Genomic DNA, 8,381 nt, shown 5'->3' with positions numbered 1-8,381 from the left:
GAAAGAAAGAAAGAAAGAAAGAAAGAAAGAAAGAAAGAAAGAAAGAAAGAAAGAAAGAAAGAAAGAAAGAAAGAAGCAAAGGAAAAGTAAAATGCAAATTCAGGTTTGGAGTTACTGGAGGAAGGGAGAGGGCACAAAGGAGGGGAGGGAACCAGGGGGGGTCACACAGTGAGCTCCACAATATTTCTGAAACTTCACAGTGATTTCATAAGCAGTAATCTTTATACCTTTTATCTTAAATATTGCCAAATAAATACTCGCCCATACTTTGTAATAGTATATAGCTAGAAAAATGAAGTAGAATTATGTATACAAAATTAGAAAGATCCCCAAAACATTGTTTTAACAAAGCAAAGCAAACAACCATATAAAAAAAAAAATGAGCATGTTAGAGAATGAGTCTAGGTGTATATAATACACAGAAAAGTTTACATATCAAACTCCTAGTAATGGTTAACCTCTGAGGAGAACAGTTTGAGTTCACAGTATGAAAAACAAAGAAAAATACTGATGTTGGATTTTGCCTATTTATGTATTGACTCCTTTACAAATGAATGCATTTACTAAGGCCACAGAAGGAAATGACATTGTTCTTCTCTTCTAAAATGTTTAAACTGTATATATGTTAGTGAGAAAAAAGAAACTAATGGGGAGGAGGGGTAAGAGGAGTGAGTGAGAAGAGTAAGCAGGGAAACACACACTCCAAGTTCCAAGCTGAAACACTGAAGTTAAGGTGAGGGGTCTCCTCCCTTAAAATTCATTACAGTGGACTTGTGAAGGCAGAGCAGGCTCAAGAATCTGTGGGTAGTAAATAGAGCGGTAGATGAAATGATGGTTCAGCAACCTCGGGACCTGAAAATCTTTAGAAAAGAAATTGCTGGAATAGCATCATAGTTCCCTTATTAAAAGCCTCATGGTTTTCCTTCTGTGCATATTTACATGGTATAATCATGAATATCTCCCAATGGGTAACTCACTCAAAGAGACTGCCAAAAGAGAATCTACCATCTGAAAAAGTTTGCTTCCTTTGTAGTTAATAAATCTCAAAGAAGAACTTCCTAATTGTTTGCTTGTGGTTCCAAAACTGTCAGCTCTTGGCATTGATTCTATACTTTGGTTTTGTTGAGGAAGAGAACAGAGACTTCCTTAGGTAGTTGGCTATGTTCTTGAATGATTGGGTAACATTTAAAATTCTACAAGGGTTTAATATTCACATTTTGAAATGAGGAATTATAACCTTAAAATTATGATAGTGTTGTTAAAATTAAAATAAATCAGAGGCCACAAAACTATTTTATAAACTTGGAGGAAAGAAGAGTATTTGCCAAGCCTTGACATTTAAGTCATATGATGACAGGGTTAGAATATTGACATTGAGTGATCACAGACTCAAAGCACACCAAGTGCTCAGTAGACAAAAAGTCGTGAGGGGAGTAACGGTTCTATTTACATTTATGAAGGCTCTGTCCCTTGCTAGGTCTCAGTTATAATACTGAGAAAGAAGCAATATTCTTTGATAGCTATTCAGTGGGAATTGCAAGTTTGTTCGGTGTTTGTTTTTCCTGGGACATTAAATAGCTCTTGGTTCATCTCCCAGGAACAGAATGCTCAACCTTCATGAGTCATGCAAAACCTTGTATTTTTAATTTAGCCCATAGAACATATCTGTTACAGAAAGTGCAGTATTTTCAAAAGTTTAAAATGAACTGACCAGCCTTGTACATCAATAGACAAAGTATAAGGGCTATTCTGTTAGTCAGAAAAACACTCAAGACCTGTGGGTTTAGTTTTTTCCTATAGATTATAAATAAAATTTAACAGTGCCTCTAGCAGACCACATTGTACTTCAATGTGAAGTTTTTGACAATCATATACAAATCCCCCTAGTGTGTTGTTAGCTCAATTTAAGTATTTCTTTATTCTGTAAGTCAAAACTATCTAAGCTAACTTGGGTGGTAATTTCTTTATGATGAGGTAATATGTCATATCTAATTGGCTGTTCTTTTTCACCTATGCCCGTAAGTCCTTAATCATTAATATCATTCTTTTAACTATGATAATCACTTTCCTCAACACCATCTGCTTTTTTTCTTGACTCTCTGAATAGGAGAATCCATACATATTAAAACATGAACATCCTAATACAAATTCAGATTTCATCTTCACTGATTATTACATTAGCAGAAAGCAATTATGAGATTATACATGTGTAATATGATGTTTTCGCTTTCTGGAGGTCAGAAAGTAAACAAGAAATAAAAGTACTGTGTGTTGTGTATTTTGTAGGAATTACTTTTCAGAGAAAATTACCTGCTATAAGAAAATAAATGCATTAAAATCTAATCTTAATACCTAACAACGATAGTTAGCAATTAGTGTTTATTTACTGCGAACCAGGCTCTATTTAAATGCTTTACCTGCATTACCTATTTAATCTTTTCAGTAACCTTATGGGGAGTAACACTTTATCTCATTTTACTAAAGACGAAACTGATAAGCAGGGAAGGTAACCCTCGCCCAAACCACACAGTTGGGTTTGCAAATCACAACCAGACAGGCCGGCTCCAGTTTGCCCTTCTGATCTTATGTGACAGTGTCCACCGCCCTCTGGCGTCAGGCGCACGCTGTCCTGCTCGCGCTCAGCCTCCGTACTCCTCTGCGGGCACGGCCCAAACCACGACACCACCGAAAATCTGTAATCTGAACCTCAAAAACCTCTGCACGCCAAACCTATGGTAGAGTCCTTCTAAAACCTGAAGTAAACAAGAACAATTTCCCTTTTATTTCTAGGATTTGTAAATATAACCTTAGGAGGTTTATGAGTATACTTTTCATATTTTTTCTCAGATATGTTCTCTATTTCCTTTACCATCTGTTCGCCGTGTAGTGATCGTTCTTCCTCCCGACTCCCTCCCTAGATGATGACTGTTCCTCTTGGATGTGTCCCGGGAGAACCGGTCCTGCCCCCCCCCAGCGGCCCGCAGCGCCCCGCAGCGCCCCCAGAGCACCGTCCCCGCGGCCTGAGGGCTGCATGTCTGGGCCTGGGCGGGGAAGGCACCCTCTGTGCGAGGCCACCTGCTGCTGGTCTCAGCCTTTTGTTCTTCCCTTTCGCGCTCAGCAAGGCAAGAGGTCGGGCCTAGTTTACATAAAATGTGTATCTGCCTCCTGGCGCTTTTCCTGATTTACAAAACCAGCTTCTCAAGATGCTTTCAAACCTTTCGGATGGAGCCATTGTAGATCCTTGGGAGAAGCTTGGAGATGGCGGCCTCTAGTATAATAACCTCTAGATTATTCTGTGACAGCTTCTAAATGCTGCCCTAATCACAGTGGTGACCGTCAAGGAAGGTTTGCGCCAGATGAAATGGGAAGCTGAAGGTCACATGAAGCTTGATATACTTAATAAAACTAACTTTGAGTTTCACAAGCATTAAATCAGTGGTTATGAACTATTTCGTTGAAAGATGGGGAGGAGAGCATCCAAGACTCACATTTCCTACAGAACGTTTTCCACAGAAAGTAATAAATCGTCTGCTGATTGGTTCTCTACCACCTTAAATGCCAAGATGTGGCCAGTTTCCACCTCGGAGGGCAGGAACCAGCAAGCGTACTCTTAAAGTGAACTTGATCTACTGAAGAAATTTCAACTGTATTTAAATTTAAGCAAAGGAAGAAAATTACAATTTCTCTAGAGCTTCACTAGTGTCCAGTACTATGCTACATGTTTTCATATATTGTCATTTAACTGAAATTTCCCCAATAACCTTCTGTTGAAGGTGTTGATACTATTAACCACCACTTTCACAGAAGAGGGAACAGAGGCTTTACAATGCTTGTCTTAGCTGGCAAGTAGCCAACCTAGGATTCAACTCACTGCACATCCAGCATTCAGTCTCTCCTCTGGAAGCACATTCGGGCTTCACTAAGGATTGACATGAAAGGGCTGGTCATTAAGTCCATGCATGCAAACCAGAAATGTCTTGGCTTCCCAAATACCCCTTCTCTCTTTGCTGATACTTAATGTTTCAGAATTAGGTGTTTTTATTTTTTACCCTTGATTTAATATTTATTATTTTATCTTAAAATGCAAATTTCTAGGGATAGGTAGCATGATATTCTATATCAGTTATTGAAGCTTTAGTATGAATAAGTTTTTAAACTTCTTTCTAGAAGGCAAACTTTAATAAAGGAAAGTAAATGGGAAGAGGTATCTCAAGAGTAGCTTCAAAATATACTTCAAATACCACAAATTGGTAGTTCTTTATGGCTATCTTGTCCACGGGCAGAATACCAGGCACTTTTTCAATGGAAAATTAGAAATACAAAGTATAAAGCTCTAAGACTTCTCTATTGAATTTATTGTTTCCATAGCTCTAAATTTCCTGGTAGATGGCCAAAACTTGTCAAACAGTTTTCAAATGAAGTCCGTAGGTGTCTCCTGAGTTGATCTGGAATTATTTTACCCAAGAGAAAATAGTCGTGATCTAACCTTTGGAAAATCTCTAGATTTCTATTTCTTCTGCAGAAGTCTCCCATTATTTTGGAAAGGAAACTAAAGGCCTAAGTCACATATGTGTTCCAAAAATCAGAAAAATGCCAAAGTTGTAGTGATGCTTTTCACTTATTTATTTCTAGTGTGAATATTAAAGGACTTCTCCTGTGTCAACTATTCTAAGAAGAAAACGATAATTAAGGGGAAAGACAGTGGGGGATTTACAGCATTGGGAGAAAAATGATAGTTTTTATTATTTCACAAATCAATTTGGTGATGAGAATTAATAATTAACATGTTATGTCTCTAGATAGCACTTTTTTTCTATTCGGGGTGTTTTCTATGCTCTCCAAACACAGCTGATAAATGTAAAGTCATAAAATCTTCATGACATCCAAAATATGCTTGTCTACAGTGGCAAGAAAGTGCTTACATAGGGTATCTCTTTAGCCTCTGGTGGAGGGTGTTGTAGCTTTGCTTCCTGCTCCGTCAGCTAAACCACAGAAGATTAAATGCTATGTACATAACAGCCAGTTAGCACAGGTCTGTCGTGGAGGCTGGCAGGTGTTTCCATGAAATTTTGCTTCACCTGTCACAGCACATAGGGAAGCCAGCACCTGGCAACCTGACAAACAGCACACACTCTAATTGCTTTGAAACAGCACAAGCAGCAGCTGCCACGGCCAACACTGATAAGTAAACAACAGGTTTTGCACCTGCTGGGGCAAAAGCCTGACCATACGACTGGCCAGTCAGGTGACATCAGGTAACACAGGCAGCCTGTGCTAATGCAAGTGCCCTAGGAGATTAGTAGAAGTCCATCAGTATTGATTCTTTCTCTCAGATATGTGACATTTGTCCCCTGGTTACCACTTGAGGGCATTTAATTCAAACCCCCTATATAAAAATCAGAGTAATTAAATTTGCCTTCTGAAAAGTTCCTCTTCCTTCCCTCTGCCTTCTTTTGAAGACAATGAGAAAAGATGACTTAGCTCTAATTTTTCATTTTCTGTGTTATCAACAATGCCTATTTAGAGACCTAGAATGAAGGCCGAGAGTGTGGCAAATGAACATTCACCCAAAGATTCAAGCTTTCAGCCTCCTTGACAAGAAAAATGGGCTGCAACAAAATATATTTGCTTATAAATAGTCCAGTTGGATTTTTTAAAAGATATTTTTCAGTATTATGTGGGCTTCTATAGCTATCACCTTTACCACGAAGTGCGAGCAGGCAGCTCAGCTTTTATCTGCTGAAGCAAGAGGAAGTCCCTTGTAACACGGCCTCTCACTTGATAGTCCCCATTACCCTCCACACACACATACACTCTTCTGAGATTTTTAGCAGGATGAATTCCAAGGCTAAGAAACACAGTTTAGGCTTCAGGGAATACAGGCCAGAAAAATGGAACACAAAGTGGCAATGGAGAAACACAATCCTAAAGTGGTCATGAGACTCTTCTACCTTGATCACATCTTCTACAAGCCATAAACGTCTGTCTTAATGGAGAAAGCACTGGATTTGATGGAAACACACATGCACTTTTAGCTGGGGAAATACAAACCAAATAAGACCAAATAAGCCTAATTCATAAAGCAAATTTCTCAATATGCTTAGAGTTAGCAGATGACAATGAACTGGATTTTGGTCATGATTAATGTGTATGCAGTTTAATCCTCAGGACAAGTATCTTTGTGACTTGACTGTTTTCTAAAATGGTAAAGGGCTTTGGTTTATCAGAGGGGTAGTACATTTTCAACAGGGAAAACACACAACAATATAAACCAAGCCCTGGAAGGAGAGAGAAAAAAGGAGAATGTGAACCATGTGTGGAAATATACTAGAGGACGCAATGTTTTAGGTTCTTTCATTTTCATCACAAGCACACAGAAAGTTTAACCTAGTGAAAGACTCGATAGGCCTGAAGGCAAATGATCTAAAGTCTGTTTCAGATTCTGAAGCTAACTGAGTGGTTTGCTTATGGCTTGTTTATGCCATTTTTATTCAAAGATAATGCAGTTGTGAGCTAGTATGAGGGTGAAGACGATTTCCAGTGAGATGGGTTAATTATTTATTAATATTGATTTGGGAGAACATTTCTGCAAAATCAAAGTATATTTCTTTTTCTACTTTAACATTTCTAAAAATTATATAACAATTTCCCAACGTTATTAAACCAAGTAACTAGATTCTATAACATGCTTGAAACAGCTGGTCAGTTTGCTTTCTGAAACACATCTATTCATATATTTTAAATAAAATAAAATGTAAGGCATGTGCCTTATACATAATAAATGAAGCATATTGATGAGAATGCAAATTTTTGCTTATGGACTATCTTTTGGGTCATACTCACCAATAAAAGACTAGTGGTGTACAACTGGAGATAAATATCCTCAGAAATATATGGGGAAATCTCTAAGGGCTTGTCAAATCCAATTTGTTAAAGTCCCAAAAAACAATTAGATGATTTTAACCAAGACCTGTAAATTATATAAATGGAGTGTGACGAAAACAGTGAAAAAAAGCACTAACATTTTTCTCTTTCAACATCTGCACCAGCATCAAAAGGGAAACATATTTAAGACACAAAGAAGGGACAAGTTTCACAGTCTGCCACTGCTACATACTACATACTACAAATCTTTATTGAAGCCTCCCCATAAGGGACCTGTGGCCATTGACTAGAATTACTGTGCATTAGTGAAGTGAGTACCCAAACATTTGGAAGATTACTGGACATTGGCTCTGAATTGAAGTTAATTCCTGGGGACCCAAAATACCAATGTGGATTGGGTGACAGACGGAGTAGCAGCTCAAGTCCAACTTACAGTGAGCCAAGTTAGTCCCCAGGCCCACCTTATGGTTATGTGCCCAGTTCCTGAATATATAATTAGATAGACATGACAACTCAATCCCCATATTGACTCTTTGACTCATAGGATTTGGCCTATCATTATAGGAGGGGCTAAGTGCAAGTCTCTGGGACTTCCCTCTCCCGATGACGCCATGCCAGAAGCACACTGCATAACTGGGGAAATTTCAGGTATTAATGCCATAATCAAAAATTTAAAAGAAGCAGAAGTGGTGAAACCTATAATACCTATATATTTTTCAACAATTGAACCTGTGGAGGAATCAGGTAGATACTGGAGAATGAATATGTACTATTAGAAGCTTAGCAAAGTGATGACTTCAACTGTAGCTCCTGTCCCATATTTTCTTTCTTCGCTGAAACAACATGGACCCTGACACTTCATATGCAGCCATGCGAGGGTAAGCCAGGAGTGTTACTGCAGAGACCAACCTCAGGTCCCACGCTCTCTGCAGAAGTATAGTCTGCAAAAACCTTGATCCTTTTGGACATTTAGTAAAATCCTGCACTGGTCTACTATATTAATGATATTGTAGTTATTTCATATGATCAACTGAAAGTGACAAGCATTTCAGATACCTTAGTAAGACATATGCAAGTAAACAAAAGTATAGGGTCCCACCTCAGTGAAACTTCTGAGCGATCAATAGTTTGGGGCATGTAGAAAGAGCTCCTTCAAGGTGAAAGATAAATTGCTACACCTCACATCACCCACCACAAAAAAAAAAAAAAAAAGATGCTTGTTAGGCCTTCTTAGATTTTGTAGGCCGCTTATACCAGATTTGAGAGTAGACTTGAACCCATCCAGAGAGTCATCCATAAGGCTGCCAGTTTTTAATGGATACTACAATGAGAGAAGGCTCTGGAGTAACTCTGGTCTGGGGCACAAGCTCCTTTATCACTTAGGGCTTATGATTCAGTATATCTGATGATATTCAGTATCTGTGGCAAATAAGGTTGCTGCATGGAGACCTTGGCAGTCACCAACAGGGAAAATCACAGTGCATATCTCTAAGATC

Source organism: Miniopterus natalensis, chromosome 7, assembly GCF_054644295.1.
Source record: "Miniopterus natalensis isolate mMinNat1 chromosome 7, mMinNat1.hap1, whole genome shotgun sequence".
Lineage (NCBI taxonomy): Eukaryota > Metazoa > Chordata > Mammalia > Chiroptera > Miniopteridae > Miniopterus > Miniopterus natalensis.
The sequence above is the reverse complement of the archived record's forward strand: the minus strand, read 5'-3'. Positions refer to the sequence as shown.